Consider the following 18,764-nt stretch of genomic DNA (forward strand, 5'->3'; position numbering starts at 1 on the left):
CTCTCAGCACCACATGAGGCTCTTACTCCACCAGCACGGAGAGTCTCTACGCCTCTTATACCTTTTCCCGTTCTTTGCCCGGCATTTGCCTTCACAACCTCTTTCAGAGGTCTCCATTCTATACGAACTGGGGAATATACGACTACTACTTGAATATACATATCTCACAATATTTTATTTGAGATCTCGATACCCACCACGCGAACACCTTCACTCCTCGCATGCGCAGGATTAGCACTGTTCACGCCACGCATGCGCGAGTGAGCACTGTGACACGCATGCGCGAGTGAGCACTGTAACCCGCAAACCCTTCACGCATGATTAGCTCCGGATCCACTGACACAGCGTTCTCATGCTATACCGGAAATAGGCACCTCCCGCCTCCCCTGGTCCTACGCCTTAAAAACCACGGGTTCTGCTCACTCACCCACCTTCTAGCTGGCATCTGGATCGGGCAGGTTTCCAGTGCCGTCACCTGAGTAACCCGTGAGTATTCCTCGAGGCAACGACACGCTCACTGAAAGTAAGTCCTTACTGTGCCATTTGTACTCGTGTTCGTTATATCTAACGCTTCACCGTTTTAACTTTTTCTCATCCCCCCACTCGGCTATCTCATTTCTGGTACCCGTGATTGTGTGCCGTCAGCCCTAGATGGTATGGGCCTCTTACGCCGCATAGCTCATGGAGTAATCCCAACTCCCTTCTTAGGTAAGACTGTTTCCCTGGGTTCACCGCCACGGCTCACACTGAGCTTGCGGGAGTTTTGAAGCTACAATTGAGGCCACGATATATATATCTTGTACTATCGCACATCCTTCTGTAAGTGGTGTACCCGATGTCCGGTCGGCAGTGACTGTTGGGAGTGTTTGTGGGAACCAGTGGTTACCCAGCCCTACCACCGGTGGGTTCCACGGCCCCCCCTCCTTCCGATACGCTTCATATACGGCTGGCATGGAACACTACTCAGAGCTGTTTTACATTTACTATACCGAGCAAACCTGCTCCCTATGTGTGTTACTGTGACTGCCTCTTGGCACCGTGTAGAGATGACTTTTGTCTACACATACCGCACGGAACGGAATTTTCGTATTTTAACTTTCTTTTTTTCTTTTTGTTATTTTCTTGTTGTTCTTCCCTTTGGTCTAGGTCTAATGCAAAGGGGGCATAACTCACTCTCCAACCACACACTACTTGTGTAAGAGATACTACCTCCTCCTTTGCCCAGTGAGAGGGTGATTAATACCCCACTCACTACACTTAGTCTGTGCACCTTTTTCACATCACTCACCTTCTCCGGTCCTGATGAAACGCCAAGGATCGCTTTGACCACATAAGGCGTGAAACATGTCGACCACTTTGTAAGCTACCTTAGACACATTACGTCTTGATAGGTAACTATTAACCTACGGGTTTATTACTGTACCAAGGGTACCTCTTTATTAAAACACCCCCAACCTCTGGTAACCCTTAGGTATTTTTATCTCACTTTGCACACACAACCCCTATCACTGATCTTGGTACTTCCCCTCCACATACCCGCATGCACCCATCGGCAGTTCTCGACAAGATCTCCGCTAAAGAGACCCTTCGGGGGACCCGTAGGGCATTGCACCGCCGGCCCGACGAGGAGCATATGCCCGATGATGAAGCATGACATCCCTCGGGGTGTGTGAGGGCAACAAGAGACACCTTATGTCTCCCCCCACCCTTAGTACCATATCCTAGACCTCACTTCTCTTTTCTCTCTTAACCTTTGGGTGGACACCGGTCGATCTTTGACCACATCCACCTCGGAACAGTACCTCCATAGTGATTACCTCATTGATTTTTCGGAGCATAGGTACTGGACCATTACTTAGCTCCTGGTCCCCCCCTCTTCCCCCTTTTTTTTTTGACGCAGTATTAAGCACGGCGGCTCAGCCGAGGGACCTTCTTTCCTTTCTTTCCTCCTTTTTCTCCACCTCTAACCTACCCCCGACTAACCCTGAGACATGTCAATCTCCACCATGGGGGACAACTTAGGCCTCAGCTTTGGTGAAGACATAGTGGCTGAGATTTTGAGAACTCCGTCACTGCTTGACAGTGATGGCAACACAGCCGGCACCAGCGCACAGGGTGACTGGAACTCCATGGCTTCACTTAAAAAATTACAGGTCAAAATCGCCCTCCACGGTTCCGTCATGACCGAATATCTTAGAGCCAACTCAGCACCCAACGGATTGCTGGTACGTACAGCACCTAGGATCTTTCTGGAAGATCTCATCTTCAGATGGGAGTGGAGCCAGATAGCATGGAAATGCACCCGGGACTGGATTGTCCTAATCATCAGTACCGCGAAACGCCTATCTGAGGCTCTGATTATAAAGATCAATATAGCAGAGAATGGCCTTAAAACAGGCATTAGTCTCTCGGCATACAAGACTCGCCTGGCAGAAATCAATTCTGAGATCTCCGACCATCGAGACTACCTCCTCAACCAAAAGATAACCAAATTACAAAAGGATCTGAAGAGATTCGACAGGGAGAAAATCTATCCTTACACTAAAGAGGACTTCCAACCGACGGAGAATGATACGATTTCAGATGATGGCTCATCAACATCTAACCATTCAGGCCGTTCCTCGGGGAGCAACTCGAGTAATCAGAGCTGGGGCCGCCGCTCCAACCAACAGGGTTTACTACCACCCCCCAGGATACCACCATTCTATGGGTTCCCAGCCCAAGCGTTTCCACCACATGGACCAATGTGGTACCCTCCGTATAACCCACCACAACCAGGGTTTCAACAACCAGGTTTCCAACAACCCTTCTTCCACACCCCTCCACCTCCTTTTCAGAACAGAGGCAGGGGCAGAGGATGAAGAAGAGGGAACAAACAGGTCCATTGGCAAGATCCGGAAAAACAGCAGAGAACAACCAGGAGCATGTCAAACCAAAAAAACTGATCGTCAATCTGTCTTCCAGATCCCTCAACTCGGACGAGACAGCAGCCCTGGAACTAGGACTGGGTGTTGTCCCTACCCCTAAAGAAGACAACTTTAGGATTAATGAAGAACTCCATCAACTCTTCCGCAAAGTAAGACTGAGGGCTTTCTTTAATACACCGAAACGCCTACACAGGAGGACACGGGGCTGAGACCCCCCTCGAAATCCACGCCGACGGCTGGCATGGTCCCACACGAGGTTCTCACTTTTGAAAAAGCGGTCCTAAAGGAAGTCAACCTCTTGGAATCTCCAAAGCCTTACAACAACTTTCCCACCAAACTACGTGGTGCGGTTACCTCTCTCAAAAATGACGACACGATTGTCATAAAACCAGCAGACAAAGGGGGAGCAACGGTAATCCTCAACACACAGGACTACGAACAGGAGTGCTCACGTCAGCTCAATAACACAGAGTACTACGAAATATTGGAGACTGACCCGACCACGAGACTATTGGGACAGATCCGTACCATGGTCAATGAAGCATCGACAGAAGGCTGGATCACAACAAGAGAAGCAGCTTTTTTGGTAAACTCCACACCAAAGATGCCCTACTTCTATCTCCTTCCTAAAATTCATAAGGGGGTTACCCCCTGCCCAGGCCGCCCCATCGTTTCTGGGATCGGCTCCCTCTTGGAACCCCTGAGTCAGTTCAGTGACTTCTTCCTACGCCCTTTGGTTCAAGCAACACCAGCATACCTGAAGGATACCCGCGATGTCCTCAATCTCATCCGGGTTATAAACGAAGAGAACACCGAGGAAATCGACCTACTACTGACACTTGATGTAGAAGCACTCTACACAAACATACCGCAGGAGGCTACCATCGAGGTCATCAGCAACCTTCTACAGGAATCAGAAATCCCCACTCATACTCCGGCCAGCTTCGTCACGGCACTCATTGCTCTAGCTCTAACTAACAACTTTTTAATGTACAAAACCACCATATATCACCAGGTACAAGGTGCCAGCATGGGTAGCACCTTTGCGCCGAGCTTGGCAGGGTTGTACATGTCCCACTTTGAAACTAACCACATCTTCACAGATACTAATCCTTTCCACCAACATCTGGTAACATGGAAACGATACATTGATGACATCCTGATCTTTTGGAGGGGCCCTGCATCCGTGACACTTGAATTTTTCGAATGGATCAATAATCAAGACCCCCATCTGCGCTTCACAATGACATTTAGTCAGGAGATGATCCCCTTCGTGGATCTGTCCATCAAACTTGAAAATGGGGAATTACAAACCAGTACAAATAAGAAAAACACGGACTGCAACAGCCTCCTGAGCTTCAAAAGCCACCACCCAAAAGCCTTAAGGGAAAACCTACCTTATGGTCAGTTCCTTAGAATTAGACGTAACTGCAGCAAAATACAGGACTTTACACTGCAAGCAAATAACTTGGCAGAGAATCTGACAGAAAGACACTACCCGGCACAGGTGATCAATCAGGCCAAGAAACGGGCCAGGAATAACACTCGAGAAGGCCTTCTGGAATCAAGGGAGCCCGAAATCAACAACTTGATCACCTGTGTGACCACGTTCACCCCTCTTTCCAACAAAATTGAGAAAATCATCAATCGCAATTGGAAAATCCTGAACAGCGATGCCCTGAATATCCCAACACCCCGCTTCGCCTTCAAAAGGACTGAGAACCTAAGGGACCAGCTGATCAACACACGACCACGTCCCAAGCAGATGAGGAGAGAGAACACCCTATGGGACCTCCCAGCAGTCAAAGGCCACTATCCATGTGGCACATGTAATGCGTGTTCCTCGACACGACACACCAAATCCTTACAACTGGGCAATCTGAGATGGGAACAACGCAGGCATACTAACTGCAATACGACTAATTGCATATATTTAATCTCGTGCCCATGCGATTTATATTATGTTGGGATGACCACCAGACAAATCAAGACAAGGATTAGTGAACATAAAAGTACTGTCAGGCGAGCACGCTCAGCCACTAAATTGACCAACCACTTCCTGGAGAAGGGCCACCCCTGTGAAACAATCCAATGGACCATCTTGGAAGCCAATACCAACTGGACCAGTGACTCCCTCTTTAGGCGAGAACAACGTTGGGTCCACCGCTTACAAACAGACACTCAGGGGTTAAATGACGACATTCCATGGTCAGAACTGTAAATGGTCATTACTGTTAAGGGCCATGTCCAGACAAACCCTATCTGGGATGGGGCTATCTCCACCCCGGTCAATGGACCACCCCACCTTCAGACAGGTTTAAGCATGAACCTCACAACAGCAACCTTCATAAAAACACCTGTGATTCAACTTAGGACCATCTCCAGCGGGTCACGTCTCCCCCTCCCCGCGCCACTAGCGTGTCCATTCATTGGTAACACTACCTACTCTCAGCACCACATGAGGCTCTGACTCCACCAGCACGGAGAGTCTCTATGCCTCTTATACCTTTTCCCGTTCTTTGCCCGGCATTTGCCTTCACAACCTCTTTCAGAGGTCTCCATTCTATACGAACTGGGGAATATACGACTACTACTTGAATATACATATCTCACAATATTTTATTTGAGATCTCGATACCCACCACGCGAACACCTTCACTCCTCGCATGCGCAGGATTAGCACTGTTCACGCCACGCATGCGCGAGTGAGCACTGTGACACGCATGCGCGAGTGAGCACTGTAACCCGAAAAACCTTCACGCATGATTAGCTCCGGATCCACTGACACAGCGTTCTCACACTACACCGGAAATAGGCACCTCCCGCCTCCCCTGGTCCTACGCCTTAAAAACCACGGGTTCTGCTCACTCACCCACCTTCGAGATGGCATCTGGATCGGGCAGGTTTCCAGTGCCGTCACCTGAGTAACCCGTGAGTATTCCTCGAGGCAACGACACGCTCACTGAAAGTAAGTCCTTACTGTGCCATTTGTACTCGTGTTCGTTATATCTAACGCTTCACCGTTTTAACTTTTTCTCATCCCCCCACTCGGCTATCTCATTTCTGGTACCCGTGATTGTGTGCCGTCAGCCCTAGATGGTATGGGCCTCTTACGCCACATAGCTCATGGAGTAATCCCAACTCCCTTCTTAGGTAAGACTGTTTCCCTGGGTTCACCGCCACGGCTCACACTGAGCTTGCAGGAGTTTTGAAGCTACAATTTAGGCCACGATATATATATCTTGTACTATCGCACATCCTTCTGTAAGTGGTGTACCCGATGTCCGGTCGGCAGTGACAGTTGGGAGTGTTTGTGGGAACCAGCGGTTACCCGGCCCTACCACCGGTGGGTTCCACGGCCCCCCCTCCCTCCGATACGCTTCATATACGGCTGGCATGGAACACTACTCAGAGCTGTTTTACATTTACTATACCGAGCAAACCTGCTCCCTATGTGTGTTACTGTGACTGCCTCTTGGCACCGTGTAGAGATGACTTTTGTCTACACATACCGCACGGAACAGAATTTCCGTATTTTAACTTTCTTTTTTTCTTTTTGTTATTTTCTTGTTGTTCTTCCCTTTGGTCTAGGTCTAATGCAAAGGGGGCATAACTCACTCTCCAACCACACACTACTTGTGTAAGAGATACTACCTCCTCCTTTGCCCAGTGAGAGGGTGATTAATACCCCACTCACTACACTTAGTCTGTGCACCTTTTTCACATCACTCACCTTCTCCGGTCCTGATGAAACGCCAAGGATCGCTTTGACCACATAAGGCGTGAAACATGTCGACCACTTTGTAAGCTACCTTAGACACATTACGTCTTGATAGGTAACTATTAACCTACGGGTTTATTACTGTACCAAGGGTACCTCTTTATTAAAACACCCCCAACCTCTGGTAACCCTTACGTATTTTTATCTCACTTTGCACACACAACCCCTATCACTGATCTTGGTACTTCCCCTCCACATACCCGCATGCACCCATCGGCAGTTCTCGAAAAGATCTCCGCTAAAGAGACCCTTCGGGGGACCCGTAGGGCATTGCACCGCCGGTCCGACGAGGAGCATACGCCCGATGATGAAGCATGACATCCCTCGGGGTGTGTGAGGGCAACAAGAGACACCTTATGTCTCCCCCCACCCTTAGTACCATATCCTAGACCTCACTTCTCTTTTCTCTCTTAACCTTTGGGTGGACACCGGTCGATCTTTGACCACATCCACCTCGGAACAGTACCTCCATAGTGATTACCTCATTGATTTTTCGGAGCATAGGTACTGGGCCATTAATTAGCTCCTGGTCCCCCCCTCTTCCCCCTTTTGTTTTTTTGACGCAGTATTAAGCACGGCGGCTCAGCCGAGGGACCTTCTTTCCTTTCTTTCCTCCTTTTTCTCCACCTCTAACCTACCCCCGACCAACCCTGAGACATGTCAATCTCCACCATGGGGGACAACTTAGGCCTCAGCTTTGGTGAAGACATAGTGGCTGAGATTTTTAGAACTCCGTCACTGCTTGACAGTGATGGCAACACAGCCGGCACCAGCGCACAGGGTGACTGGAACTCCGAGGCTTCCCTTAAAAAATTACAGGTCAAAATCGCCCTCCACGGTTCCGTCATGACCGAATATCTTAGAGCCAACTCTGCACCCAACGGATTGCTGGTACGTACAGCACCTAGGATCTTTCTGGAAGATCTCATCTTCAGACGGGAGTGGAGCCAGATAGCATGGAAATGCACCCGGGACTGGATTGTCCTAATCATCAGTACCGCGAAACGCCTATCTGAGGCTCTGATTATAAAGATCAATATAGCAGAGAATGGCCTTAAAACAGGCATTAGTCTCTCGGCATACAAGACTCGCCTGGCAGAAATCAATTCTGAGATCTCCGACCATCGAGACTACCTCCTCAACCAAAAGATAACCAAATTACAAAAGGATCTGAAGAGATTCGACAGGGAGAAAATCTATCCTTACACTAAAGAGGACTTCCAACCGACGGAGAATGATACGATTTCAGATGATGGCTCATCAACATCTAACCATTCAGGCCGTTCCTCGGGGAGCAACTCGAGTAATCAGAGCTGGGGCCGCCGCTCCAACCAACAGGGTTTACTACCATCCCCCAGGATACCACCATTCTATGGGTTCCCAGCCCAAGCGTTTCCACCACATGGACCAATGTGGTACCCTCCGTATAACCCACCACAACCAGGGTTTCAACAACCAGGTTTCCAACAACCCTTCTTCCACACCCCTCCACCTCCTTTTCAGAACAGAGGCAGGGGCAGAGGCAGAGGAAGAAGAAGAGGGAACAAACAGGTCCATTGGCAAGATCCGGAAAACCAGCAGAGAACAACCAGGAGCATGTCAAACCAAAAAAACTGATCGTCAATCTGTCTTCCAGATCCCTCAACTCGGACGAGACAGCAGCCCTGGAACTAGGACTGGGTGTTGTCCCTACCCCTAAAGAAGACAACTTTAGGATTAATGAAGAACTCCATCAACTCTTCCGCAAAGTAAGACTGAGGGCTTTCTTTAATGACACCGAAACGCCTACACAGGAGGACACGAGGCTGAGACCCCCCTTTGAAATTCACGCCGACGGCTGGCATGGTCCCACACGAGGTTCTCACTTTTGAAAAAGCGGTCCTAAAGGAAGTCAACCTCTTGGAATCTCCAAAGCCTTACAACAACTTTCCCACCAAACTACGTGGTGCGGTTACCTCTCTCAAAAATGACGACACGATTGTCATAAAACCAGCGGACAAAGGGGGAGCAACGGTAATCCTTAACACACAGGACTACGAACAGGAGTGCTCACGTCAGCTCAATAACACAGAGTACTACGAAATATTGGAGACTGACCTGACCACGAGACTATTGGGACAGATCCGTACCATGGTCAATGAAGCATCGACAGAAGGCTGGATCACAACAAGAGAAGCAGGTTTTTTGGTAAACTCCACACCAAAGATGCCCTACTTCTATCTCCTTCCTACAATTCATAAGGGGGTTACCCCCTGCCCAGGCCGCCCCATCGTTTCTGGGATCGGCTCCCTCTTGGAACCCCTGAGTCAGTTCAGTGACTTCTTCCTACGCCCTTTGGTTCAAGCAACACCAGCATACCTGAAGGATACCCGCGATGTCCTCAATCTCATCCGGGTTATAAACTAAGAGAACACCGAGGAAATCGACCTACTACTGACACTTGATGTAGAAGCACTCTACACAAACATACCGCAGGAGGCTACCATTGAGGTCATCAGCAACCTTCTACAGGAATCAGAAATCCCCACTCATACTCCGGCCAGCTTCGTCACGGCACTCATTGCTCTAGCTCTAACTAACAACTTTTTAATGTACAAAACCACCATATATCACCAGGTACAAGGTGCCAGCATGGGTAGCACCTTTGCGCCGAGCTTGGCAGGGTTGGACATGTCCCACTTTGAAACTAACCACATCTTCACAGATACTAATCCTTTCCACCAACATCTGGTAACATGGAAACGATACATTGATGACATCCTGATCTTTTGGAGGGCCCTGCATCCGTGACACTTGAATTTTTCGAATGGATCAATAATCAAGACCCCCATCTGCGCTTCACAATGACATCAAGTCAGGAGATGATCCCCTTCTTGGATCTGTCCATCAAACTTGAAAATGGGGTATTACAAACCAGTACATATAAGAAAAACACGGACTGCAACGGCCTCCTGAGCTTCAAAAGCCACCACCCAAAAGCCTTAAGGGAAAACCTACCTTATGGTCAGTTCCTTAGAATGAGACGTAACTGCAGCAAAATACAGGACTTTACACTGCAAGCAAATAACTTGGCAGAGAATCTGACAGAAAGACACTACCCGGCACAGGTGATCAATCAGGCCAAGAAACGGGCCAGGAATAACCCTCGAGAAGGCCTTCTGGAATCAAGGGAGCCCGAAATCAACAACTTGATCACCTGTGTGACCACGTTCACCCCTCTTTCCAACAAAATTAAGAAAATCATCAATCGCAATTGGAAAATCCTGAACAGCGATGCCCTGAATATCCCAACACCCCGCTTCGCCTTCAAAAGGACTGAAAACCTAAGGGACAAGCTGATCAACACGCGACCACGTCCCAAGCAGATGAGGAGAGAGAACACCCTATGGGACCTCCCAGCAGTCAAAGGCCACTATCCATGTGGCACATGTAATGCGTGTTCCTCGACACGACACACCAAATCCTTACAACTGGGCAATCTGAGATGGGAACAACGCAGGCATACTAACTGCAATACGACTAATTGCATATATTTAATCTCGTGCCCATGTGATTTATATTATGTTGGGACGACCACCAGACAAATCAAGACAAGGATTAGTGAACATAAAAGTACTGTCAGGCGAGCACGCTCAGCCACTAAATTGACCAACCACTTCCTGGAGAAGGGCCACCCCTGTGAAGCAATCCAATGGACCATCTTGGAAGCCAATACCAACTGGACCAGTGACTCCCTCTTTAGGCGAGAACAACGTTGGGTCCACCGCTTACAAACAGACACTCAGGGGTTAAATGACGACATTCCATGGTCAGAACTGTAAATGGTCATTACTGTTAAGGGCCATGTCTAGACCATCCCTATCTGGGATGGGGCTATCTCCACCCCGGTCAATGGACCACCCCACCTTCAGACAGGTTTAAGCATGAACCTCACAACAGCAACCTTCATAAAAACACCTGTGATTCAACTTAGGACCAGCTCCAGCGGGTCACGTCTCCCCCTCCCCGCGCCACCAGCGTGTCCATTCATTGGTAACACTACCTACTCTCAGCACCACATGAGGCTCTGACTCCACCAGCACGGAGAGTCTCTATGCCTCTTATACCTTTTCCCGTTCTTTGCCCGGCATTTTCCTTCACAACCTCTTTCAGAGGTCTCCATTCTATACGAACTGGGGAATATACGACTACTACTTGAATATACATATCTCACAATATTTTATTTGAGATCTCGATACCCACCACGCGAACACCTTCACTCCTTGCATGCGCAGGATTAGCACTGTTCACGCCACGCATGTGCGAGTGAGCACTGTGACACGCATGCGCGAGTGAGCACTGTAACCCGAAAAACCTTCACGCATGATTAGCTCCGGATCCACTGACACAGCGTTCTCACGCTACACCGGAAATAGGCACCTCCCGCCTCCCCTGGTCCTACGCCTTAAAAACCACGGGTTCTGCTCACTCACCCACCTTCGAGCTGGCGTCTGGATCGGGCAGGTTTCCAGTGCCGTCACCTGAGTGACCCGTGAGTATTCCTCGAGGCAACGACACGCTCACTGAAAGTAAGTCCTTACTGTGCCATTTGTACTCGTGTTCGTTATATCTAACGCTTCACCGTTTTAACTTTCTCATCCCCCCACTTGGCTATCTCATTTCTGGTACCCGTGATTGTGTGCCGTCAGCCCTAGATGGTGTGGGCCTCCTACGCCGCATAGCTCATGGAGTAATCCCAACTCCCTTCTTAGGTAAGACTGTTTCCCTGGGTTCACCGCCACGGCTCACACTGAGCTTGCGGGAGTTTTGAAGCTACAATTGAGGCCACGATATATATATCTTGTACTATCGCACATCCTTCTGTGAGTGGTGTACCCGATGTCCGGTCGGCAGTGACAGTTGGGAGTGTTTGTGGGAACCAGTGGTTACCCGGCCCTACCACCGGTGGGTTCCACGGCCCCCCCTCCCTCCGATACGCTTCATATACGGCTGGCATGGGACACTACTCAGAGCTGTTTTACATTTACTATACCGAGCAAACCTGCTCCCTATGTGTGTTACTGTGACTGCCTCTTGGCACCGTGTAGAGATGACTTTTGTCTACACATACCGCACGGAACGGAATTTCCGTATTTTAACTTTCTTTTTTTCTTTTTGTTATTTTCTTGTTGTTCTTCCCTTTGGTCTAGGTCTAATGCAAAGGGGGCATAACTCACTCTCCAACCACACACTACTTGTGTAAGAGATACTACCTCCTCCTTTGCCCAGTAAGAGGGTGATTAATACCCCACTCACTACACTTAGTCTGTGCACCTTTTTCACATCACTCACCTTCTCCGGTCCTGATGAAATGCCAAGGATCGCTTTGACCACATAAGGTGTGAAACATGTCGACCACTTTGTAAGCTACCTTAGACACATTACGTCTTGATAGGTAACTATTAACCTACGGGTTTTTTACTGTACCAAGGGTACCTCTTTATTAAAACACCCCCAACCTCTGGTAACCCTTAGGTATTTTTATCTCACTTTGCACACACAACCCCTATCACTGATCTTGGTACTTCCCACCCACATACCCGCATGCACCCATCGGCAGTTCTCGAAAAGATCTCCGCTAAAGAGACCATTCGGGGGACCCGTAGGGCATTGCACCGCCGGCCTGACGAGGAGCATACGCCCGATGATGAAGCATGACATCCCTCGGGGTGTGTGAGGGAAACAAGAGACACCTTATGTCTCCCCCCACCCTTAGTACCATATCCTAGACCTCACTTCTCTTTTCTCTCTTAACCTTTGGGTGGACACCGGTCGATCTTTGACCACATCCACCTCGGGACACTACCTCCATAGTGATTACCTTATTACAAATAGTCACCACGAAGTAACTCAGGTAACGTTGCTTCACGACCACAGTCATGAGCATGTCCAAACGTTCAAAAATGTAAAGAACAAACTCATATTTTAATAAATATTAATCCTATAGTAATTAGAAACAAACTGTTACTAGTAATAGCTGATTGTTGATGCACTCTCGCTGCCATTTCTGCTCTTTCACTAACATCATGTCACTAAGTCACCGATTACCATGCTGTACACAAAGTCTCAGAACTTCATCTGATTACCTTGAATCCCATTCGCAACCTGCATTGTAAAATTACTGAAACAGTTTTGAAAATCAACAGATTACGACGGCTGGAAAGCGTACGAACTGTCAAAGTATGTTCCGAAAGGCACTGGTTTTATCCAAATCGTTGAAAGCCGAAAGGTAGCAGGCAATGGCCTGCGTTTCCAGCTGAGATAAAACGATGTAAGATTCAGACAGCATTTACAAATTGCTCTGTACGAACACGAAAAGTTCCACGACAGGGTGCAAGGTTTTCAAGAGATTATTTCACGCAAAGGAGCCAGTATTGATGGTCGAAAAAGGGGATCCGATAGTATTGAATGGTAGTCCCTACAAATGTCGTTTGGAAGCTTTGTAATTGATGTTGTTGGACCGGCATTATGTTGCTTCCTGAATCCAAGACAATGTCTGGAAGAAAGATTACGCCCGACATCTAAGTGAGGCCCAGAGTATAGAAGCACGTAAAAGTAAGCACTATTATACATACAATATTTCCTTTACCAATTTTTCAACAGTTTTTAATGTTTGTGTAATTTACAAATCAGACTTTTAGTATTACATTTATGGTTTTCAAAATTTAAAATAATATATGTAGGAGAGTAGGGTCTGCTTTCTATGTTCACCCCCACTTTTTGCTTTTGCTTTACTGGTTTTCGACTTAGATGTGGCTGTGGGCCTGCTAATCAGACCCACAGCCCTGCTGTTCTCTCTCTAAATTGATACTATGTACTCTAGGTGCATAACCCATTTGGATAGGGTCACCTTATTGGCCCCTGTACAGTGTACCTTAGGTACCCAGGGCATAGGTGTACCCTAGGCCTACCAGGGGCTGCAGCATGTATTATGCCACCCCTGGCCTGGCCTTCCATTATGACACAACTGGCTGATCACTCAGCTGGGGCAAGGTCGTGTAATCACCCCTTGCTTAGGTGTAGTATTCCTATACCTAACTTACATATAGACACATGTGTACCTATCAGCCACTCCTATGGCAGGCCTTAACAATCCTGGAGGCAGAGTGCTTGGTAACATGTGAGATGGTGCTCTAGCATGAGCTGAGCCTGCCTGCAACTTTTGGAACCATGTCCTTATAGCTGTTCTATGATATAGCCTACCATATATTCCTAAAGTGCCTTATAATCTTAAACGGTTATGGTAACTATGGTTCGGCTTTATCAAAACATGTCGTGTAAGGTGTCTAACACTTTGGAATAATACCCCCATCCCATTTCTGGGGACGAGGATATTATCCCTCCCTTCTAGAGGGAGAAGACATGTTGTAACCTACTTACCCGGTTAAAGTTAACCAGAGCCCCAGCATCACAAAACGGATGCTGCTGCCACAGACACGAGTCTGACCTCCTGCTGCTGGGAGTGATCCCGGCAAGGGAGGCTTGGACAATAGGTTTCCTGCCTTGGGAGGTGCGAGCACCACCCCAGACAGGCCTTAGTGTATTGGGGCAGGGAGGGATGAAAAGAATGAGACATGCCTGGGGCACACAAGGTGTCCCGTGCATAGTCCAGTTCAAACCGGTGCTGGGGCACTCCAGCCCCAGTCCTGGCGCGAAACTGGACAAAGGGAAGGGGGTGTAACCACCCCCCTCCCAGGTCCCACCCATAAGGCGTGACCTAGCAGGTAACCCAGCCCCCCAGATTTGGATAAGAGTGGTAGCTGGGCCCCAGGAGATTAGATTATCCTGAACCTGCAACTTGAACAGAAACTCTGGACCTTCGACATTCGACGAAAGAAGAAGACTGAAGAATCTCCCTTGTGGCCAAGGAGTGGCTACCCTGTGCAAACAGGCACCATCAAGAGACTACCCTTTGCTTTGCTGAAGTTCTACGAGGGACCGACTGCAGAGCCCGACCAGAGCCTTGACTTCCAGACTTCTCCGACCCAGATCCACATCCACAGCTGAGCTGAGATCCGTGGAGGCGACGAGAGACGTGGGACCGGCTACCTGGGAAAAGTGGCTAGTATCTTCCAGCGCAGCTTCTGAGGCACCCTCGAAGTTGTGCACTGGGGATTGAGAAGCCCCAACCCCAAGCACCATCTGCACCGAAGATCAGCCCCCCACACTCCACGAGTCCTGCGTGGGGCCCTTCTGCATTTTCCTGCTTGCCGCGTCTGTTCGGTTGCTTGCCCGTTGGCTAGTGGCCTCTGTGACGACGCATCCAGAAATCTTCACTGCTGGTTTGGCTCCTCCAGACTGGCTCCTGCTTCCTTGCCTTCCTGGTTTGCACCAGAAGCAAGTCCTCCGTTCTTCGTGGGTTCCGCTTGCCAAGGCTTGGTGAGTCCTAGTTCAACTTCGACGCCTCCGACAGCAAGAGCCTTCGTGGGACAGCTCGCCTCCTGGTCCTGGTCGTCCTCGACGTTTCCTGGTCCCCGTGGCTGCAGCGACAAGCTCCACCTTCACCTGCAATCTTCACGACATCGCCTGGTTCCTTCCTGGTTCCACGTGGTCACTGGCTAGTGACCTTGACTCTGTCCCTTCTGCTTGCAGGTCTCCTCTCTTCTTGATCCCAGCCTTGGGATCCACCGGACACTCTTCACTGACTGCCTGTCAGCAACTTTCCTTCAGGCATCCATAGAAGTCCACGACGAAACCCGACGCAAGTTCACACCTATGCACCCGCAGCCCGTGGGCTAGGTAACTTGTGTACTTCGGTGCTCACAAGGGTAGTGACTATCCTAGGGTCTAGTTTCTGAGTCTCGACTCTCTAGCTGCTTCAGAAGTGTCCTTAAACTGTTAATTTCTAACTGCTAGTAATCCTATCGACTTTTACGCATTACGCGTGAGTGTTACCACTCTGCACCTGAATCCCGTGGGCCTCCCACTTCCTACCTGTTGCTAGTGTAGTGTAGCCCCCGCGATTCCCTAGGCCTAGGCCTATCCTATTTCCGTGACAGTGGTCCTTATACCACTTCTTTAGTATATGGTTTGCGTGGCTCCTAGGGCCTAACTGTATTGCTTACCTGTGTGACTTAATGTATGCTTAAATAAGACTGTGTTGTACTTACCTCTAATCTCATAAAGAGTGCTGAGGGTTTGTCTAGAATAAATACACTTTATTTTATATATATATCTGTTGTGGTGTCCTTTCATTTGGTATTTAAGGGATTATATATGGTATCACAGCTGGCTTCACATGCCATTCAGAGTTTAGCCTAAGACTGCTCTTGTCCATGCTACCACTAGGATAGCTGGTCTATAAGGTTGACTTTACAACCAATCACCATAAGGGTTGTTTGGACTGATATAAGGTGTACACTAGAACTAGTGACATCATACATCAGGCCAACTTCTCACAATATATATTTTTTTAAAAATTTAATAAGTAAAATAAAAACCTTAGTGATAGATTAATTCCCTTGGAATTACGCACAGCGTCAGTCTGGATATGGCTAATTTTCATCATCAGTAACACTGCGCGTCAGGTGGCGTCCAGCGGCTCCGCGTCAGTCAGTGTGGTTGTGGTCGCAGTGATGACGTAGCGTATGCTGCTTATACGCCGCACTTGCGCACTGACATCAACTCTTTCTTTTTCAAGACACCGCAGATTTGGAGCGATTGGCCCCCCAGTCACTTATTAACTTGAGTTTTTTCAAGGATTTTTGTATCTATTTTTCAAGTGGATGGACTCCTGGTGCAGTAGGGATGACAGGCTTCAAGTCCTGCGGGGACTGTTATCGCATGATGTCGTTGACTGACCAGCACTGCATGTGTCTTTGAATCCTGTGACACGACAACGACCCCACTTCGTGCCCCGACTGCCAGGCCATGGCGACGAAGACTTAGTGGGAACGGCACCGAAAGTAGCCAGAAGTCCGGCAGTCGGCTACGCGCCGTTGCATGTCCTGGTCCTGTGTGAGGTCAAGGGACCAGTCACGCAGCCAACACCATCGTTCAGCTGGATCAAGTATTCACAATAGTGGTAAAGTAAGACGAAGCATTCCAAGTAGTCGAAGAAGCGCCGTTGCTCTCTGACTTACTATCACCAGTTGCGCAACACAGCTGGGTGTGCAGGTGGTGCTTCCCTCTTGTATCTGGCGGAGCCTACACAGTTGCTGGAAGCCTACCTGCCTTTCCCAGGTCTGTTGGCGACTCCTGCACAGATTTAAGTAATTACTGTAAGCCATGGCTTGCTCTTTTGGTCGTTGCGTCCTGCCTGTGCGCATTCTGTCACTGCGGGCAAGAATGGGGGCCGTAGCACTTTTCCACAGGTGGCTACGTCCCCGGAATAGGCGTCGGCTCCGGCTTCTGAGCTGCAGGGCCACCATGGATCCTGGGCTGGATCACGGCGGTGTACCTCGTGACACCTCCACCGATGTCGACAACACCAGCACTACTTCAGACGTTGCACCGCAACGCCGGATTATGTGTGGCTGTGGTTAAGCCCGGAAGTGGATACGTGGCCGGAACGGCATTGCTCGACATTGATTCCGACGCAGATGTTGAATTTCTATCCCTTTGTCCATCCTCCTTATTTTTGGCCTGTCCATCAGCCTATTGGAGGAAGGGAAGGCCTGGGAGTGGTCTGAGGACCCTCTCACAGCACAATGTGAGTTTGACACAGACTGAGCCGAGGAGTTGGGGGACGCCAGTGGTATGAACATCTCTCAAGAGCTTGGCATGCTGTATCCTCCTACCTTGGCTACGTAGGAGGGTGCAAGTTATGCAGTTTTGAGCTACTTACAGTGGCCGTCAGGACTAACCCACGACCGAAGTGCTTTAGAGAAGAGCATCCTTAGCTTTGCCGCTGCTGCGTTTTAATGATGCACTTTGGGACGTTATTTTGGGCACCTGGTCCAAGCCCAACACAGGTGCTCCTGTAGCTAGGAACGTGGCACAACGCCATCGCATAGCCCTGGGCGAACCCATTTTCCTCTACCAACACACTACCCCTGAGAGCTTGGTCTTCCAAACCTCTGTGTACACAAGAACCTTCCCTTAAACCACCCCGGACAGAGAATACTAGCAAATTGAGAAATTGGGTAAGAAGAATTTTCCTTTTGCAAGTTAAGGGATGCAGTCTGTGAACTGTGCATGCCTCTTGTGCCGTTATTTCCACTCTGTGTGTGATACAGTGGCGCAAGTGCTGCCTGACTGTACGGAGGAGGCTTGGACAGTTCGCACATAAGTTGAATGGAGGGTTGCAGACAAGTTCACTATTATTTTTGGCCTAGATACAGCAGAGAAGATGTGCAGAGCAATTTCAGCGACACTGGTGGTCCGTCATAACACCCGGATGAGGACTACAGTTTTTTCTGTTGATGTCCAGAACTCTCTGATGGACATGTCCTTTGATAGCATTCGCATTTTTGACAACAAAGCAGATAGTGTTTTGGAGCAGTTTAAAAACTCGCAGCCTACGGCCAAGTCCTTGATCCTTTTGGCCAAGCGCCTTCCAGAAAAATTGGCTTTTCAATCATTTTACGGCCGCTGGAAGTGTGCCCGAAATGTTTGCTTCCGAGCCACAGGCATGCGCAGCAACAGTCTCAGCGCGTCCGCGGACGTTGGATCTGGCGCAACATGTCAGGGGTACATTGCGTGTCAGTTCACCTCCACCAAAGCCACCACTGCCTCCAAACCTTCGGATTCCGTTCTTTCATGCCCACCAAAGTACAGTGTGCGGCAGGATTCTCTGTCAACTCCCACACTGGTGTCCCTTTACTTTGGACAGGTGGTGTTTTACAAATAGTCCAAGAGTGGCTACTCCCTCCCCTTCAAGACTACCCCTCCAGCCATGCCACCTCAGTTTCACTGCATGTCGGGAATCACAACGCAATTCAACAGGAATTTGTGGCCCTCTTAGCCAATAGGGCCATCATGCGCGTTCCGACGCCAGAATTAATTTGTGAATGTTATTCACAATACTTTCTAGTTCCAAAGTTGAACAAGGGCCTGTGGCCTATTTTGGACTTCCG

Source organism: Triturus cristatus, chromosome 1_1, assembly GCF_964204655.1.
Source record: "Triturus cristatus chromosome 1_1, aTriCri1.1, whole genome shotgun sequence".
Classification (NCBI taxonomy): Eukaryota; Metazoa; Chordata; class Amphibia; order Caudata; family Salamandridae; genus Triturus; species Triturus cristatus.